We start from the raw sequence: 21,529 nt of genomic DNA, 5'->3' as shown, positions 1-21,529 counted from the left end.
ACTCATACATTTTTTTCTCTATCTTCCAAGGTGCTTTGATCACAGAGATCAATGAATTGTCTATAGTATTGGAAGGGCATAGTGCCTCTCTATGCTAAAGTCTTAATTTGGAATTGTAGCCATTGTTCCTTGAGATACAAGGCATAAGACTTTGCTAGAAACCTGCACTGGATTGCCTTTAAGGATAAACTGGCCATAGCTACCAATTGGCTTTCCCTTTCTTGTAGTTTTCCAGTTATCCATGCATTCATTGCCTCCAACTGAGCTTTCATCATTGCCTCTTTGTCCCTTATGCTGCTCAGTTCTCTACCCATCTCCTTCAATTTCTCCTCCATGTGCCCTACATCCTCCACTCCTTTTTATTTGGCAATATGCATCCACTTGTGTGTCCTTGCCCTTTCTTTCTCAAGCTCAAAGAATAAGGGGATGTCAAACTTCTGTGGGATGACCCTACCCCCTTCAATGAACCTGTAGTAAGAGTTGAGGTTGGGTTGTGGACTAGGTTCTCTCAGTTCTGGGTCTTCCTTTTTTGTTTCTTGTTGAGTGATACCTTCTTGGTCCATTTTCTGAGTTTCCTATAGGTTTAGCAGAGTTTCCTATAGGATGGCCTCTGCTTCCTGTAGGTCTTTTTGTGTCTCTTGTAGGAGACATTTTCCCTTTGATGAGGCTGACCTTATGACAAGCCTCCTAACATAAGTGATGGGAGATTTGGGAGAGGCTTGTCCTGATGATCCTTCTCCTTGATTTTTCTCAAGAGGAGATACCTTTTCTTGTTGCTTTAGTGAGTCTTCAATGACAATAGGAATTTTGGTGGGTGTTTTAGGTCTTCCTTGCTTGATCCTTGTGCTTTTTCTTGTCCTAAAGTACAATGGGGTTTGTCTCTGTCTCTTCCCTTTTGACTTGATAGGTGTACTTAGGGCAGTAAGAGAAATTGTTGCCTCTTTCTCAGAGCGTTATGGAGACACCCTTGGTGATTCTTCCCCTTCTTTGCCTTGAACTGTAGACCTTTGTTCTTCCTTCCCTTTTGTTTCCTCTTTTCCATTCTCCTTTTCATCCTTGTCTTTCTCTTTCTCTTCTTCCTCTAGTTCCTCACTTTGCTCATCTGTCTCTTCTTTTGTTTCTTCTTCTATCTCTTCTTCATTTCCTCTTCCTTTTCTTCATCTTTTTCCTCCTCTGTTTCTTCATCCCTCTCACTAGAAGTGGGGTTTTTGTCATATTCAAGTGCTTTAATTTCTCCCTCTACCTGCATGTCTTTGAAAGTTGTCCATGTGATAGGGAGTCTTAGGTTTTTTAGAGCATCTTCTAGGATAAGTTTGATCAACCCATGATGAGATAGTTGTTGATGTTTTCCCTCTTGCACTTTGATTCTCATATCTATCATTGATTGAACAAGAAAGTAGGGTATACTTAGTTTGTTTTGAGGAGGTGTGTCTGCTCCAAATCTCAGTTCTTGGAGAAGTCTAAATTGGTACCCATACACTACACTGTATCTCCCTTCACATGACATATATTTAATGAGGTGATAACTAACTTCATTCCAAGGGTATGGAAGGTTTTCCCTTCTAACCCCATTTTTGTCCTCCATTGCCTCCTCTCCTTCCAAAAAGAATTTTCTCTTTGCAAGGGTGTTGTTACCCTTATCTTCTTTTCTCCAAGGTAACCCTAAAGGGAGTGTGGTGATTCTACTTATAACTTCAGGGGTGATTTCTACTGATAGGCCTTTCACCACAGCAGTGGCATGGGTCCTAGTGAGGGGTATGAGTGAGAGAGCAAAGTCTCTGGCCACCTCATCATCGTATCCTCTCATTCTTTCAAAGAAACCCATCCAATTGTGCCTTGTGAAGATTTCTACTACAGGAGGGTGCTGATGAATTCTTACTGTGTTTGTGGGTTCTCTCTTGTTAAAACCCCTTGTCATATTTCCCTTGGTAATTGTGGAGGCTTGTATGGATACAATTCGAGAATTCTAGTGGGTGAGAAATTTAAATGATAACTCTGCACTATAATTCCCCTAGACTGCAACTTCCTGAACTAAATGGAGGATTTTTTCCTTTATTTTAACTGGAAAATATGGGAAGGTATAGCTCCTACCTCACTGGATTCTGTTTGATGAGGACAACCTTTGATCTCTCCTCCCTTATTGCCCATTGATAATCATGTAGATGACTGCTCTGTATCCTGTAGGATACTGTAGGTGCTCCTGCGCTGCAAAATGCTCACTGTCTTTCCTGTAGATGCTGCTTCAAGAGGCCGAGAGCAACCTTATTTTGATGAATCCTTGAGATTGCTAATGCTTTCTTTGCATGGAAATCAATGTTTTATTTCCTTATATGGGTGATCGTGTGGGATGGTGTGCTGGCTGCCTAAGTACAAGAACCTCCTTTTGGACCGTTGGTCCCACTATCACTCCATCATTCCTCCTTACCTCATAATCATCTCCCACTTCGATCATCTATAATTTAACCATTTTTGGCCTTATCTCCTTTTTCTTCTGATTTGACTGTTGCCACGTGTGGAGTGGTCTAACTGTTTTCTCCTTGTCGACTGGCCAAAGGTGGCCAAGTTAACTGGCCACCTTTGCTTATAAAACCAACTCTTACATAATCCTACATTTTTTATCATATCATGCTAACGAGAGAACATAAGCAAGATGACATACCTGTGGGTAAGATTCTTTCACGATGATGCTTGTTGGAGAATGATGTCCCTGTGTTGTGTACTTGCTACATATTTTTTTGTATTGGCCTCTTTTTATGCTTGTTTCCTTTGATGTGCACGTACTGGAGAGTGATGCTAATGATCCTACTACTGCTGCTGAGCTCTAGAGGACCTTCGTTGACATTGGAATCTCTATGCTGAAAATGGATGCAACCCTGTGAAATTTCCTTTTGTGGGATACGCTGTTACAGGATTTCCTACAAGAAACACACAGGATGTCCTGTAGTTGCCCGTCCCCTAAACTTTTCATATTTTCCTTCACTTCTGGAGCATGAGGATTGTTGGCATGGGTAGATAAGGAGTCTATTGATTAGGAGGTGAGAGGTGTAGCCTTGCGGTAGTGTTCCTTTGTCCTCTGTTCTCACCCTCTTCTATTTGTTTTTTTCTTCTTTGAAAACTGTAATTTTTTTTAATTGACTTATTGGATGGATGCAGGGGTAACGTGGTGATGAGAGGCATGGTGATGATGTGGTGGAGTAAATATTTTATTTTTTGACACAGGTTGGTCATCCCCTTGCTCTAGGGTCACTTTTCTTGGGATTCCCAAGCCACTGTAATTCCTACAGGAAACTCCTGTAGGTTTTCAGGGAATCCTGTAGAAAACACAGAGCCTGTGTAAACTGAGTTGGAGGAGTTCATAAATGGAGGGATTGATGGGATAATGAAGAATATGGGATGGAGGAATGAAAATATGGATTGTGTAGGTCCTTCTGTTCCTCTCAAGTTGCTCTGATCCTCCTCCTGCTGACCTGCAAACAACATTTTCAAACTTTTTCTTTTCTCTCTCTTCTTTTTTTTTGAAAACAACTAGTCTGCCTCCAAGAGGTTTTCATCCTAGCTGCTTGCCCTGGGTGCCTCAAAAGAGGTTTTCACCCAGAGATCTTTTTACTTTTTTTTCTTTTCTATTAAACACCATTAGGCCGCCTCAAGAGGTTTTCAACCCAACAGTGGGACTCAGGTGCCTCATGGGGTAGAAGGTGAGACTTACTCCACCACAATCACTGTCTTGATGATGCCATTGATGAATTCTTGCTTTGACAAGGGCTTCTTGTAGACCTTCAATCTGTACCCATTGACAAGTAAAGGGATAGCCTCTACATCAATGGTCCTTATCTATACTGAACCATTGTCATGACATTTTTCTATGACATAAGGCCCCAACCATCTAGTCCTTAGCTTGCCTTTAAAATTCTTGTATCTGGAATCATACAACAAATCCCAATCACCTTCTTGAAACTATTTGTCCTTTATGTTCTTTTCATGCCAAATCTTCCTTTGAACTTGAGTCACCTTTGTGTGCAGGAGGGCCTGCATCCTAAATTCATCTAACCCATTCAGCTGGAGCAATCTCTCTTGTTGTGCCCTGGTGAGATCTAGATCCAGTTGTGTTGTCATCCTTAAGGTGTTGTATTCAAATTCTATTGATAGCAGGGCTTTCTTCCCATAGACTAGCTCATAAGGAGTGAATCCAGTGGTGGTCTTCTAGGTGGTATTGTAGGCCCAAGTGGCCTCAACTAATCTATTTGCCCAGTCCTTTCTACTGCTGCTAATCACTTTTGTCAGAATACCTTCCAGTGCTCTATTGGTTACCTCCACTTGCCCATTAGCTTGTGGGTGGTAAGGAGTGGATGTTTTATGCTTGATCTTGTGCCAACTTAACAAATATTCAATCATTTGATATGTAAAATGACTGCCTTGATCAATGACCAGTTCTTTAGGGTACCCAAACTTATAAAATACATTTTCCCTTAAGAACTCAACCACTTTCTCTTCTGTTGTTGCTTTGATGGCCTTGGCTTCAGCCCACTTGGTTAAATAGTTAGTGCACACAATGATGTACTGCTTTTGCCTGGATGGAGGGTCAATGGGTCCAATGAAATCCATGCCCCACTTGTCAAATGGCTCGAAAGTCACTTGAGGTTGCAGAGGCATTTCATCCCTTGGGGTAGGTTTCCCCATCCTTTGGCACCGATCACACTGACTAGTATACCTCCTCACATCCTGGTGAAGAGTGGGCTAGTAATAACCAGCTTGTAGCACCTTGAATGTTGTCCTTTTGGCTGCAAAGTGACCTCCACAAGGCCCATCATGACAGGTTAGAAGGATTTCAAAGACTTCCTCCTCCCTGACACATCTTCTCAAAATTTGATCTGGCCTAGTTTGAAGAGGTTGCCCCTAATCCAAGTGAATGGGACGCTCTTCCTCACACTCTTGCTCTTTTCCTTGGAAGAAAATTTGGTGGAAAGTTTGCAGACACCAAGTAATTTGTTATGTCAACAAACCATGGAGAGAGAACCGAAATGGCGAATAAGTGTTCATCCAGTAACTGATCATCAACCATTCCTTCCTCCCCTACAAGCAAAGTCAATCTGGATAAAAATCCGCAACAACATTCTCCTTGCCAGGCTTATCCATAATAGTTAAATCAAATTGTTGCAATAAAAGTAACCATCTAATAATTCGAGCATTTACATCAGGTTTATTCATCAAGTATTTAATTGCAACGTGGTCAGTATGTGCAAATGTTTGGTAACCTGTAATTTAATGCCTAAATTTGTTCAATGAATGCACAACATCTAGGAGCTCCTTTTCAGTCACTGTGTAGTTCATCTCAGCTTTTGGCAGATTCTTACTGATGAAGTAAATGGCATAAGGTATCTTGTCATCTATCTGGCCTAGAGCTACTCCTATGGCTTTGTGAGAGGAATCAACATGTATATGGAAAGGAAGGGCCCAATTTGGGCCTTAGAGAATAGGTGCAGTGGTCAAATTGTCCTTTAGGGTGTCTAATGCCTCTTGACAACTTTCTGACCATAAAAATTCAGAGTCTTTGGCCAATAACCCAAATAAAGGACAAAATAACTTGTTGACGTCTTTTGTAAATCTCCTATAGTATCCATCTAAACCTAGAAAACTTCTGACATCCCTCTATTTTTGCGGAGGTGGGACCCTTTGGATGATGACTATCTTATTTGGATCCACATGTAGTCCTTTATAGGATATTGAATGACCTAGAACAGTCCCTGCAGTCATCAAGAACTCACATTTTTCGTTACTAAGGGACAAGTTCATTTCAATGCATTTGTTCAGCACCTTACCCAAGTTGGACAAAGCCTCCTGGAAAGCACACTCATAGGGTGTAAAATCATCCATATAAATTTCTACTGCATCATGGAATAGCTCGGCAAAGATACTCAAGACTGCCCTTTGGAAAGTGGCAGAGGCATTGCATAGGCCAAAAGGAAGGTCCAAATAGGCGAAGGTACCCCAAGGACAAGTGAAGATGGTTTTATCCTGGTCCTCTGGGCTGATTTGGATTTGATTGTACCCGCTGAACCCATCTAGGAAAGAGAAAAACTTTTTCCTTGCTAGGCCTTCTAACACTTGGTCAATGAAAGGTAGAGGGAAATGGTCCTTCTTTGTTGCTTTGTTTAAATTTCTGTAATCAACACAAATCCTCCACTTCCTATTTTTCTTTGGAACCAACGGCAAAGGAGAAACCGGAGAAACCCATTCACTGTCTGAGATAGGGTAAATGAATCCTGCATCCAATAGATTTTGCAGTTCTTCTTTGACTATATCCTTGAGAGATGGATTCATTCTCCTTTGGGTTTGTCTGACTAGTTTACAACCTTCTTTGATATAAATGTGGTGAGTACACACCAAGGGGTGCACTCCCTTCATTTCTTTGTAACTCCAAGAGAAGGCATCTAGATGCTCCCTTAACATGTTACATAACTCTTCTTCTTGGTGTACAGAAAGAGAGGGATTGATTTTCAAGTTTCTCTCAAGGCTGAATTCTATTGTTTTGACACGAGTAGGGTTTGAATCAACTAAGCATAGATCAATCTGATGGTTTCTCTTGGTTTCCTTTACTACTTCCTCTAAGGACAAGGTGTTGGGAGTTGGATTTTGGAGTATGTGTTCAATCAAATCATCTTCATCCAGTTGTCCTCCTCCCATGGAAGTTTCTAGGGTATAGAGTTGGGTTGAGTAGACTTCATCTTCTTCCTCCTCTTCTAGCCATAAAGGTAAATCATGCTCTAAGGATGGCTGAGCAGGAGGGTACAAGACCCACTGCTTGGATAGATGCCCATTTTTGATAGTCATATTTTCAGCCCAGCAACTGATGTAGGCATTGGTAATGGCTAACAAGTGATCTGAAAAGGGGGCGCTAAAGGCTTCTTGTTAGCTTATAAGAACTTCTCCTACTCCAAAGCTTAAACAATTTCCAAGATCTATGCTTATGATTGATAATTTGTGGAATTAAAAGTGCTTGAAAAAGGTGTATGTTTGTGTTTGTTTTTAAATTGTTCAAGTGCTTATGTATATTTGCTTATGCTGATATTTAAACACAGATAACAGTAAATAAAGTAGCAAATTAGCAAACACATAAGACAACAATATAATTACGAGTTCACCCTAACCTCTTGGGCTACGTCTCTGTGAGCTCTAGTCAACTCAACTAGGCTCTCTGGGATTATGGTAATCTTTATTTTACAAGTTCCACACTCAACTCCATTGGTTTACAATTGAACCTATGTGTATAGAATACCATCTTTTCCCTGGCTGTCCTTACTCTGCAGACAGATCTAGGCTTCTCTGGACTAGACTCCTTCAATCAACACTCTGAGCTATCTTGAGCTCTAGCTTGCACCAACTCCCTCAGAGTTCTTTTAACTGTCTCTGGAACTCCTTCTTCTGTCTTCAACGCACATTGATATTAGCAATAGCTTGATCATTTGACCTCTTTGCTGTTCTCTGCCTCTGTCTGCCCTCTGGCTTTCAGGCTTTGCAACTATGTTGCGTTTAGCTCTCTGGCTCTGCAACTCTGTTGTGCTAAGCTCTATGAGGAATCACCCCTTTTCCATCACCCCCAACCTTTGTTGGCTTCTCTAGCTTTCTCTGGAACTGTGGCTCTGCCTCCAACCTCTGGTGGCTCTGCCTCTATGAACTCTCTAAAGGGAAAAACTGCTCCTTCGCTTGGCTCTCTGGCCTTTGAGGAATCCTTTGACTTTGTAGCTTCCATCTGTTCCTCTTTCCCCAATCATGAGGAATAATTCCCTTGCAGCTCTTTAGCTCTGCGTGGTTCATAACACATCCCTGTTACAGAAATGCCTGCTCATAGCGTGGCATAGGTGTGATGGCTATTTCCAAATGGAAATGAACTGACGACCTCTTTCCAGAACGAAATGCATGAAATAACGCATTCTTCATTTGGAATGGAAATACAAAGGAATACACAGAAAAACCCATCATGGGCCTTAAGCTCAGACTTCAAATGGCCTTCAATAGCATCTACATCCCTCTCGGGTCCGTCCTGTCATCACAAATCATAATCGCACAGGAGGAATGCTTAAAACCTAAGAATTTGACAAATACACAGAAAATTCAAAATTCTAGATTTCAAATTATATGCAATCATGTTTATAATCCTATTGTGTTTGTGCCTTGATCGCTAATCGCAATCGTGTCACCCATATTCAATAGCCCTTCATATGGTTGCAATCCCGATCGTCGATATCGGCGTATCGCATATCGCTATTGCAATGGCCCGGGGATCTATAAAACTTTCCAATGGATTGTGCCGACCCGATATATATCACCGATGCCGATCCGCTAATTCGATCATCGCAATCGCAAGTCGCACGTCGCATGCCCAGGGTTCCGATATCGCATGGAAGCCTACCTCCGATGCGATATATCGAAGATTGCTATCGGGGAGTCCTTCCACCTTTGCTTAAGTCCTCCCTTTTCTCCTTTCCGATGCAATTTTCCTTAAGGAATGCATATTCTCCATTAAGTCCCATTTATAAGAAATTGCCTCCTTTTCTAAGGATAATGGGCAAATTTCTTTTTACAATAACTTCTTCATCTGAAGTCCATTTTAGCCCATTCAAATTGTGTTAGATTCAGAATGAAGAGATCTATGCAATGAGACTATTTCCAAGAGAATCCTTTGACTTTAATTTTTCTCTGTGAGGAAGATTTTTTAGACTTGGAAGTCTATGCTAGATCCATTTTTGGATCACGCCTTCCCACTAAAAAGATTTTGGACTCCAAAATACTGATATACTGATCTAAACAATAAATGAGAGTACCTCACCCTCTTCTTTCATCCTCCATACACTTGCCTTGCATAGTGCCTTTGAACCAAAGCCTTTGAACACTCCCTTCCTGGATGTGTTTGTCCTCCTGGGAAGAACTGTCTTCCTCCTGACTTCCTGCAAAACTCCTATTGAGAAGGTCACAGAAGGTAGTTTGAACTTCTATGCCTCGATCATTGATCCAAGGTGGCTCAAACCAATGTGAAGTTACATCTGCTTCACAAAATTTTCATTTTTACCTCTTTGACATACTGTCAACAACAATTGTTAACAACAACAGGATTATAGACAACAACTGGATGGCCTAAACTCCTTCAACAAAAGAAACAGAATTCACATCTTGTGAACACCTCCATGTCTTTACATCTGCATACAAATGATTGACTAGATAACAAGCCAACAAAACATGCCTTTAAAACAATTGACCCTTCAAGTCAAGCATGTAGAAAAATAATTCTAAAGTTATTTTTCAAAAATGAAACACTTCATCATTATCTCCATCTTGGAGATCAAATCAACTCTTCCCGAGTCAATATTAACATTAATGCATGCTTAAAAACAAAGCAATCAACCCTTCAAGTTAATTACACATACATGTTCAAATACAAGGAAATCATCAGCATCCCTGTGTTCATGCACATCATTCTCATGCATGCATTTCATCCTTCAACTTTCGCTTAAGTACACTGTACTTTCGAAGCTGAAATGAATATAATGTTGCAGCAATAAAGTGAGTCTCCTACTCAACTTTTTCCATTCACCTTCTTCGTAGAACCTTGCAATTTGCATTCCATTAACAAAGAAATGCAAATAGATGCATTATATCAATAGACATGCAATCTTAATTGGATAAGAATTCTAACCATATCTTACCAATCCATTTCAAAGGTCCTTCCTTTGTCTACACATCAGCGTCAACATGTGAATCATCCTGAAACACATCAATCATGGAATCCTTCTTTCCATTCTTGCCATTATTTCTTTCCACCTTCTTCAAGTTTCGTGGAAGAATTGTTGGATTCAGAGTCCAACACTTTTCAGCAATGTGTCCTTGCTTATGGCAATAAGTGCAACACATGTCCATCTTCTTGACATCATGATTTGCCTTGTCCAATGGACCTTTGGCTCTTTGATTCTTTTCCTTCAAAAGTTTCTTGTATGTGGCCATTCTCTTCCAACATCTAGAAACATTATGGTTAACCAAACCACAAAAGGAACATGCAATTATTTTCCCATGCTTATATGGAAATTTATCATGCTTAACATAATCAAAAGGAATATGATTAGAACCAGATTTATACCTTTCTTTTTCACCTTTAATACCTTCATGAGGAGTGTTATAGACATTTTTGTGCCTTACAACTATAAGCATGAAATGTCCATAATTCAAGGGATCCAAAGTCCCTAAAGATGTTGTTACAGCTCCTAAAGGAACAAGGTCAACCAATGACAGCTTCTCCCAGAAGTTCTCCACCAAAAACCACTCAGAAATAGTCAATTCAGGATTAATTCAAGTGCTCCACTAGCTGCCTGCATTGCAAAGCACCCCAGTACACTGTCTAGGTGCGTTGCAACGCACTTGAATGCACTACCCAGGTGCATTGAGCGGGAAAGGACAAGTGGCAGAGTCATTCAACGAGGTGGAAAGACGATGGAAGCTTCCAGAATCTTCTCCAATGACACTTGCCTCACTGAATTCGACCAAGTGATGAGTAAGAGGCTCTCAGTCTCCAAGTGGAAACAAGAACCGACAGAGAGAAGCCACAAGTCAAAACATAAGCCGACTCATCCTCTCTGCTTACATCTATATATGGATCCCTCATCCCAGAGATCCAGGGGGGCTGGAATTTTGTACTTTGCAGAGAATTGCTATTGGTTTGAGATTGAGATTAGTACATTGGGTGATTTATGCTTTGTTGGAGGAGAGGAAGGGATTCCTTTACTGGGAGGTAGATGCTGGATCGGAACTCACTTGGTTGTATCTCCTCTTGGACTTTCTTATTCTATCAATAAACTATTTGAGTTTCTCCTACATGCTGTGTATCAATGATGTTTTGTTATATTCACATGTTTAGCTTAATCTGATCTTGAGCTTTTTATGAATGTATATCTGTATCTCCATGTAGTTTCTCTCTCTTGTGATCTTGCAGGAATTCGGTGAAGCTGGGCCGGTGAGGGAGCAGGGAGCTGAGAGCTATTGAAGAGAGGAGCGATTGGATCGACAAACTAGCGGAAGACACAGGTTAGTTACATCCTTTCTCCTCATTTACATTCCATAAAGAAGAATACTCAATTAGTTTTCCTTGTTTGTTGCTAAGGCACTATCACACCTTAGAGTGGGATAGGGGCATTCTGAATGGATACTTTTCCCAACAACAAATTGGCGACTCCGCTGGGGATTGTATCTAGTTAGTTTATTTGTGTTTCTATTGTTGTTCTTCTCATAAACTTAGGAGTGGAGAATCGAACTGCATTTGCCATTTACAAATGCAAAGTAGAGATCTGCCACTCTAGTCCACTCACTGGGCCTGTTTATGATCTGAACAAACTGATCCACAAATGCTCTAACTGCCCTTTGTGATAGCTCTTAGTCCTCCTTTAAATCATCCTCCTAATAGTACCTTGTTGATAACTTTTATCCGGCCAAAAACCTCAGATCAAACTGCAAACCGTGACCCAGAACCCAGAGACAATTCTCGTTTCTGCTTCAGCGCAGGCTCTGTGAAGAGACTCTGCATTTCAACGCAGGTCTCGAGAGGGCTACCTGCGTTGCAATTCAGTTTCTCTGTGCTACAGGTGCACTGATCAGCCTTTGCCCTGTGCAGCTGTGGTTCTTTGCATCCTTGTGTTCAGTTTTATCTCTGTTTTTTGCAGCCTGTTATCAGTGTGTGTACCTATCTGAAACCCCCTTTTCTCTGCCTTGATTCTGCCTCAGTTGTATAAAAGAAACTGTATTTGTTACATCATTTGCAGTTTCCCATTACAAAAGTAAACTAGTCATACTGTCGCCCTTAGATCTAGACCTGTCGTAAGTGTCGTTTTGATCTTAGGAGTAAGTTTGTTTGCTGTTGACAGTTGATTGCGCTTTTACTTTTGTCTTTTGGTTTGAATTTATGAATTTCTAGTGTCGAAACAAGTGTTTACTTCAAAATCATAAAGTGTCGTAATCGTCTTTTTGATTTCAAAAAGAAACTTGTTTGTGTTTTCACTTGAAATCGAATTCAAATTTGTACAACAGCTTTCTTTTTAGGCATCAATATTCAGAAAGCGAAAACAAATACATGCATTTGTGCATTTGCATATTGATAGTTTGTATGGTTTGATTTAGGAAAAGTGCATTTACAGTGTGCTCTTTGCTCTTTGAGAAAAGATTGTGTCTTTCTTTTCCCCTTGTAGCTAGGATTTTCATTGTTGAAAAGAGATAAATGCTTGCTTATCATCTTTAGACTGCATTTAGGAATTGTATATATACATCTCGTGGTGATCCAAAAAAGGAAAACTTCTAAGAAAGATCAACCTAAAATAAATTGAATGAACTTAACAACGCTTTGTAACTTAACGCACAACATAGAGGTTTAGGCTAGAGACGTGTTCCGGCGTCGTAAAACCTGGTGACTGTCGATCTCGCTGATGGTTGGGTGATTCCTCCTGAGAGACGATAAGCGCCAGTACGGATTGTGCTCCCACGTACCGTCGAGTATATATTGGGAGACCCTTATAGGCATAAAACCTTTATCCATAGGAAGCCGTGTCGGCCGCCCTACTGATCGCAATGCACTGAACACAGCATTCGGGAAGATTGACCGCCCGTACCTTAAAAAGTATTCTGCGGTTTTGCGAAAAGTTTGGCACACCCTCTACCTAGAACTCCAGAGCAGTCCCTTTCGTTCCTTTTCAGACTCCTTAACGGAAAAGGTCCATTTGAGCACTTGTCACTTCAGGCTCATTAAAAATCGAAGGAGACTAGAGTCATCTTTTGCTTTTTCTCGACTCTTTAAAATTGAAAAAGCAAGTTGTGTCCAAGCGTCGTTAAAATTTATTTTAAACGGAATATTCATACCCTTTTTCCTGCGTTGATCTTTAGGTTGAGAAAATGGAGCCTACCAACCAAGGAATTCCCCTTGGTGGAAGTCCTAGTCCCTTATCCTCTTGGGGAGATGTTGGTGCGCCCCATATGGCCACATTGTCGCTTCTAGGACTGACAATTGGCTTGCCAGTCTGGCTCTTCTCAACCAATGTCGTTCAGAACACCACTGTTCATGAACAGTCGGATCAGTAGTTAGACCACTCCAGAGTTACCCACCAGCCTTCTACTTCCTCTAATTCTTCCTCTCTCCCTTCCTCTTCGCTTGACAGAACTGGTAAAACAAAAAACCAAGTTCCTAAGGAGAAGAAGGAAAATAAGAAGAAAGAGAAGAAGAAGAAGGAGCCAAAAGCGACTGGGGGCAAACGAGTGTCGTCTAACGAAAATCCACACACAGCACTAACTAGGCCTAAATCGCCATGTGTCATATGCAAGGGAGACCACTTTCACATAGATTGTCCCTGCATCCCTCGGATACTAAGGGACTGGTCTCCCCGTTTGCATAATTCAGTGGCGTCAACCTCTGATAGCCATGTTGAAAGCACACCGTCAACTAGCGAAAGTGAAGTCCCAGGACAAAAAGGGAGAGCTAGATCTCCCTGTAAACTATGCGAAGGCAACCACGCCATCCACCGTTGTCCCTTCTTAGACGAAGCGAAAAGAGTTTTGGATGATCGTTCGGTTTCACCGTTACGACTTCCTCCTGGATATAAAAAACTCTTGCCGAGTCCTTCGTTAGTTGAAAATCCAACTGGCCCCCGCTCAAGTGGTCAGCTGAAGCGCCGGTCATTGATGATGAACCAGCTGAATCCATACCCGACGAAAGTCAAAAGGTCGAGGCGGCAGTTGACCCGGTCTTGCCTTCAAAGGATTTATCTTCGAATGACACAATCACTGAAGAGGATAAAGATGACACCATCCAAATTCTCTTCATCAACACAGACTCCGACGAGCACGGGGGAAATCCCCCCATTCCTTTATCGCAGGAAGGAAGTTCGTCAGAGCGATACCCGGCCGTCTACTCGGTCCCACCACCAAGCAACCTAGTTGTATCCTTCGACTGGAACCAACTAGGCAGACCCCGTTTGCCAGCAAGCATACCATTCCAAATTATCATCCAAATATACAGAATGGTCATGGCTGGCACCATCATTGATGAGGGGGCATCTGTGAGTATCCTTTCCTCTATTGCTTGGAAAGCGCTTGGTTCGCCATCGCTTTTGCCTGAAATGAGAAATCTGACAGGCTTTGATAAAGGAACCAGTCGACCTTTAGGGATCCTCCCCAATGTGCCCATAACATTGAAAGGGAAGACTGTTCAAATGAACGTGATGGTCGTTCAAGGACCCTTGGATTATAACCTACTCCTTGGACGAGACTATATATATTGCATGGGAGCCATCGTCTCCTCACTCTTTAGAGTAATGTGTTTTCCGCACGAAGGAAGAGTGGTCAAGATCGTGGACCAGCTTTCATTTCCCGGATCACGCATCACAAATAGTCACATACCATCCCTAAATGGTCTCTTCACGCAAGAAATGTCTCAACCCACGGTCCGTCCTCCCGATGAGCGCGAGTAATTCGGAAGGATATGACTGGAACCCAGGGGGCATGCGTCCTGGTCTGCTTCGAGAGGAAAACTTTGGGTATAGGGTAGGTTTCCGCGGGAGAATATGACTAGTCCGTACCCCGTCCGTGATTGGAAGAGGGGTTGTTTTGGAATAAGATTCTTTTGTCAAAGTTATGTGAGTTGGCGGGCATCGTCACTCACCTTTGTTTATCTCGGTAGACATCGCCGAAGAAGTGTTTTGTTTGAAAGATTAACAGGACAATCTTTGGGTATACTGAAAGAGGTAGGACTCTCTCGGTAAAACAATTGTTTTGGCGGAAGTGAAGTAGAGGTAACCTTGAAACTCTGTTTTATACCTGGGGGCATGCAAACCTTTTGGAGTGCAAGCAAGGGGCGACTATTTATTTTTAAAATTTTTAGGTCCTCCCTTTAAACCCGTAGGTCTAACCCTTTAAACTCGTAGGATTAGTCGTTTCCGAACTTGCATAACGAAAGGATGCGGGGCATATCTTTGTAAGGCGCAAGCTCCATAAAAAATGGCATCTTACATGAGACGTTCTTATCATATGACTGGATAATCGAGCAGTTTTAGCACATAGTTCATGCTCGTTAAAAAATAAACATAAGATCGAGCAAGTGTTTCAACCCGCGTTTAAGCTCGTTAAAACATGAACTATCCTCCGGTAAATAACCACCGTGAATGTAACATTATCAGCCATTAAAGCCTTGGTCGTGTTTGCACCGTCACCTCCACTTTTCCATTGGCCGATCATTCACCTCCATTTGATTGTTTACCCATTTTAAGGAACAGCTGCGAAGAGTGATTTCACTAGACATCCTTGTGACACTGCCGTGCTTGGAAAATTCCAACCCTTACCTGGAATCAGCTGCTACCCATTTTATCACTCGTTCCTCAAAAGACGAGTCTTCTTTAAGCTCTTTTCATTTGACTCGTAAAATATGAAAAGATTGCCAAGTTTTGGCATTCCATCTCGTTAAAGCGACCGGAAGAGCTATCCCTCCTCTAGATTTTAATCTTTTTGGACCTGAGGGATTATTGCACAAAAAGATCGAGTGCTTGTTTTGTTAGGCTCGTTAAAACAATCGAAAATTCATCCCTTCTGTATTGTTTTATACTTTTTCGGACCTAAGGGATTAGATGACGAAAAAGGACTTTCATAGTTAACTTTACGTACCTTTTCAGACTCTCTAAAAATGAAAAGGACCGAGTTATCTTTGTTGTTAGACTCGTTAAAAACATTAATAGCGACAAACTTGTCTTTAGACGAGAACGAGTTTCACTATCGCTAGGCTCGTTAAAACATAGCGATGGGTTTGCCCGAAGGGCAAATTATAGAACAAGCATATGTTATCCTCCTCAAGCTTGACAAAAATAAAGAGGTACTGGTCAACAATGACTAGGGAAAAATTGGGAAGAAACTCAAAGAACCTTTATTGGTAGCAAGTCGCTCTTGAACATGACACTTCCACTCCGTGCCTGAGTCGGGTTGGGTTGTTTCATTCACCGGTCACATCACCATGGTCTCGCCATACCATCCACCTTTGGGGTAAATGCTACCAATCCATCACATAAGTGTCACCGATATGTTCAAGAGAAGTCATCCAGAGAAGTCAACCGTGTCCCATCCACTACCATACATTATACTTCATTCTTTCATGACCGCCACCCTGAACCATATATCGTTTTCACCTCCATCAAAATCATTTGCTCCGTTCCGTGTCACTGATGTGGGATACATCAAGGCCCTCCTTTGACGGATCACTTCTTGTCGACATCAGCTCATTATCCAAGAAGTTGATCTAGGAACACCCCCTTCAGTACTTTGAAGCTTGCATGCCTCAATGGCAAGTTTCTCACTTCCGGCGACAGGTATACATCAATGACCTTCGACCGAAAGATTTTTGCGCGGTGTTCGACACCAAGTCCTCTATTCACACCACGTGAATTGTACTGCAGTACCTTGAGGGTCATTATCATTATCGGTGATTCCTCTCGCGCTTGTTAACAGTTTACATCATTGACTGGTAATCGAGCGATGTCTTTCCATGTTCGACTTCAAAACATTTCTCACATGGATCGACTTGTACTTAGAGTGAAGATCAGACGAGATTGAAGACCCCGGATCTAGTTTCATCCATCTGGGCTGCGATATATATTTAGGAAAAATAAAGACATTGACATGTACAGCACTGCAGAACAGATAATCATCCTACCAAAAGGATGATGATTTCATCAGAATCATCAGTCTACCATCAGACGATTGTCTGTCCTATGTACATAAAAATGAATTTATAAAGCTGAGCATGGGAATGCCCGCCTCAGCTAGATCATGAAAACAGTATGAAAAATAATGTATTGTATTGTATCTTATTACAGGTCTCCTCCCAACATTGAATGAACTTCATATCCTCCTAATAAAGCATTTCACCCGATAAACAACCTCATACTTTAGGGGGCAACTGTTATAGACATTTTTGTGCCTTACAGCTATAAGCATGAAATGTCCATAATTCAAGGGATCCAAAGTCCCTAAAGATGTTGTTACAGCTCCTAAAGGAACAAAGTCAACCAATGACAACTTCTCCCAGAAGTTCTCCACCAAAAACCACTCAGAAACAATCAATTCAGGATCAATTCAAGTGCTCCACTAGCTGCCTGCGTTGCAAAGCACCCCAGTACACTGTCTAGGTGCGTTGCAACGCACTTGAATGCACTACCCAGGTGCGTTGAGCGGGAAAGAACAAGTGGCAGAGTCATTCAACGAGGTGGAAAGACCATGGAAGCTTCCAGAATCTTCTCCAATGACACTTGCCTCACTGAATTCGACCAAGTGATGAGTAAGAGGCTCTCAGTCTCCAAGTGGAAACAAGAACTGACAGAGAGAAGCCACAAGTCAAAACATAAGCTGACTCATCCTCTCTGCTTACATCTATATATGGATCCCTCATCCCAGAGATCCAGGGGGGATGGAATTTTGTACTTTGCAGAGAATTGCTGTTGGTTTGAGATTGAGATTAGTACATTGGGTGATTTATGCTTTGTTGGAGGAGAGGAAGGGATTCCTTTGCTGGGAGGTAGATGCTGGATCGGAACTCACTTGGTTGTATCTCCTCTTGGACTTTCTTATTCTATCAATAAACTATTTGAGTTTCTCCTACATGCTGTGTATTAATGATGTTTTGTTATATTTGCATGTTTAGCTTAATCTGATCTTGAGCTTTTTATGAATGTATATCTGTATCTCCGTGTAGTTTCTCTCTCTTGTGATCTTGCAGGAATTCGGTGAAGCTGGGCCGGTGAGGGAGCAGGGAGCTGAGAGCTATTGAAGAGAGGAGCGATTGGATCGACAAACTAGCGGAAGACACAGGTTAGTTACATCCTTTCTCCTCATTTACATTCCATAAAGAAGAATACTCAATTAGTTTTCCTTGTTTGTTGCTAAGGCACTATCACACCTTAGAGTGGGATAGGGGCATTCTGAATGGATACTTTTCCCAACAACAAATTGGCGACTCTGCTGGGGATCGTATCTAGTTAGTTTATTTGTGTTTCTATTGTTGTTCTTCTCATAAACTTAGGAGTGGAGAATCGAACTGCATTTGCCATTTACAAATGCAAAGTAGAGATCTGCCACTCTAGTCCACTCACTGGGCCTGTTTATGATCTGAACAAATTGATCCACAAATTCTCTAACTGCCCTTTGTGATAGCTCTTAGTCCTCCTTTAAATCATCCTCCTAATCGTACCTTGTTGATAACTTTTATCCGGCCAAAAACCTCAGATCAAACTGCAAACCGTGACCCAGAACCCAGAGACAATTCTCGTTTCTGCTTCAGCGCAGGCTCGGTGAAGAGACTCTGCATTTCAACGCAGGTCCCGAGAGGGCTACCTGCACTGCAATTCAGTTTCTCTGTGCTGCAGGTGCGCTGATCAGCCTTTTCCCTCTGCAGCTGTGGTTCTTTGCATCCTTGTGTTCAGTTTTATCTCTATTTTTTGCAGCCTGTTATCAGTGTGTGTACCTATCTGAAAACCCCTTTTCTCTGCCTTGATTCCGCCTCAGTTGTATAAAAGAAACTGTATTTGTTTTTGTGTATGTGTTACATCATTTGCAGTTTCCCATTACAAAAGTAAACTAGTCATACTGTCGCCCTTAGATCTAGACCTGTCGTAAGTGTCGTTTTGATCTTAGGAGTAAGTTTGTTTGTTGTTGACAGTTGATTGCGCTTTTACTTTTGTCTTTTGGTTTGAATTTATGAATTTCTAGTGTCGAAACAAGTGTTTACTTCAAAATCATAAAGTGACGTAATCATCTTTTTGATTTCAAAAAGAAACTTGTTTGTGTTTTCACTTGAAATCGAATTCAAATTTGTACAACAACTTTCTTTTTAGGCATCAATATTAAGAAAGCGAAAACAAATACATGAATTTGTGCATTTTCATATTGAAAGTTTGTATGGTTTGATTTAGGAAAAATGCATTTACAGTGTGCTCTTTGCTCTTTGAGAAAAGATTGTGTCTTTCTTTTCCCCTTGTAGCTAGGATTTTCATTGTTGAAAAGAGATAAATGCTTGCTTATCATCTTTAGACTGCATTTAGGAATTGTATATATACATCTCGTGGTGATCCAAAAAAGGCAAACTTCTAAGAAAGATCAACCTTTGGCCTTCACAAGCCAACAACTAAGTGGGAGGAATCTGGGCCAATCTACCTACGAAAAAGAAATGATGGCCATCTTACATGCCGTCGAGACCTTACTTATTGGGGCGACGTTTCCAAATCCGCACAGATCATCACAGTCTTAAATATTTTTTGGAGCAACGCCTATCTTCCCCACAACAAATTAAATGGCTCGCCAAAATGCTGGGATATGATTATGGATCATTTACAAGAAAGGGAAAGACAATAGTGTAGCAGATGCATTATCTCGCCAATTTGAGGAAGAAAGTACTCTGCTAGCAATTTCCCTCCCTATTCCAGAATGGATTGAAGAGGCTCGCAAGGAATGGTTTTCACACCCTGTGCTATCCCAACTCATTTCTCAATTGCAGGTAGATCCAAATTCCACCAAGGGCTACTCGTGGCAGGATGATATTCTTTGCTACAAGGACAGAGTCGTAATATCCCCAACATCCACCCTCAAAGGTCGCATTTTGGCAGAATTGCACTCATCGCCCATTGCTAGACATTCGGGCTTTCAGAAGACTTATGCTCGCACCAGAAGATCATTTTTTTGGACAGGCATGAAAAAGGACATCCTTACTTTTGTAGCAGAATGCGATGTCTGTCAACGCCACAAAGGGGAAACAGTCAACACACCAAGCACATTACAACCATTGCCCATTCCGACATCCATTTGGACGGAAGTTTCTATGGATTTCATTACAGGTCTTCCAAAGTCCGGGAACAAGTCAGTCATCATGGTGGTTGTGGACCGACTATCGAAGTATGCTCATTTCTGCGCACTACCCCACCCATTTACACCAACTTTGGTCGCTCAATATTTCATGGATCAGATTTTCAAATTGCATGGCATGCCCACTTCTATTGTGTCCGTTCGCGACCCGATCTTCACCAGTAATTTTTGGCAGGAACTCTTCAGGATACAAGGCACTCAACTAAAACTCAGTACTTCCTATCATCCGCAAACGGATGGTCAAACTGAAGCCGTCAACAAATGTCTAGAAACCTACCTTAGGTGTTTCACTTCAGAAAAGCAACACCTTTGGGTACAGTGGTTACCTCTGGCTGAATGGTGGTATAACACCAACTATCATGCCACCACCAAAATGACTCCCTATGAAGCAGTATATGGTCAACTTCTGCCTTCCCCTACTTCTTATCTCAAGGGGTGCTCCAAAGTACAAGCAGTGGATCAACTCCTACAACACCGCGCAACCATGCTCGCCCATCTTAGAGAGAATCTTCATCAAGCTCAGAACTGCATGAAGCAACAGGTAGACCAGCATCGCTCAGAGCGCCAATTTCAAGAAGGGGATCAGGTCTTTTTGAGGCTGCAACCATATAAGCAAACATCACTCAAAGACAAGGGTTGTTAGAAGCTATCTCCAAAATTCTACAGACCATACCAAGTACTTCAGCGCATTGGAGAAGTGGCTTACAAGTTGGCTTTGCCACCTACTGCAAAAATCCATCCAGTTTTCCATGTATCGTGCCTCAAGAAAGTGATCGGGAACAATTTCCGAGTTCAAACCAGTCTACCTGAATTGGACGAAGAAGGGTCAATCTAGCTTCAACCCGAACAGGTTCTAGACACAAGAAACAAACACCTGCGCGGTCGCATGATTAAGGAAGTCCTCGTCAAATGGAAAGACACCTCTCCGGAAGATGCAACTTGGGAACCAACCACTATTCTTCAGCAGTTTCCGCAGCTTCAGCCTTAAGGACAAGGCTAGTCTTAAGGGGGAGGGCATGTTAGGGTCCCACCCTAACCCCCTTATTTATGTCATGGGATCATGTCATAGTCAAGAGTCAATAAAGCCCATATTAATATTTGTAATTGGTTAACCCGCAATTAATGACGGGACCACAGTTTGTTGCAAATGGGCCGTAGCATTAGATAGATGGTATTAATAAAACCCACGGTATTGGCCCGTGGTATTGCATGTATGAGTCATATATAAAGGATAGAGACTCCCTGCGAGGAGTATCGTGTCTTATTTTTTAATCGAGCTCTGCTCTATTGGAGGTTGCCCCCTCGAAGAGGCAAGTGAACGTTACTCTCTGAATAATAAAATCATTGCTATTCTGTGTTCTGGGTATCTTTTTTTCGCATATTCTGTATTGGGTATCATTTTTGCAGGTTCAGAGCATAACAACTTTGGAACTTTCTCCATAAGATTGTCCATAGACAAGACCCAAATACTTAGGCCTTTCCTCAACCATTATTGGCTCAACAATACCCTGTGCATGTTTTCCCAAACCTTTTCCTTCATAGCCCATCTTGGACATTAACTTGGAACCTATGCCTCTGTATGTTTTTCAAAAGAACCATTATAAACATTCTTAAA

The sequence above is a fragment of the Pinus tabuliformis genome, chromosome 3_2 (assembly GCF_031772625.1).
Source record: "Pinus tabuliformis cultivar Carrire ecotype Pingquan chromosome 3_2, CPIR1, whole genome shotgun sequence".
Classification (NCBI taxonomy): domain Eukaryota; kingdom Viridiplantae; phylum Streptophyta; class Pinopsida; order Pinales; family Pinaceae; genus Pinus; species Pinus tabuliformis.
The sequence above is the reverse complement of the archived record's forward strand: the minus strand, read 5'-3'. Positions refer to the sequence as shown.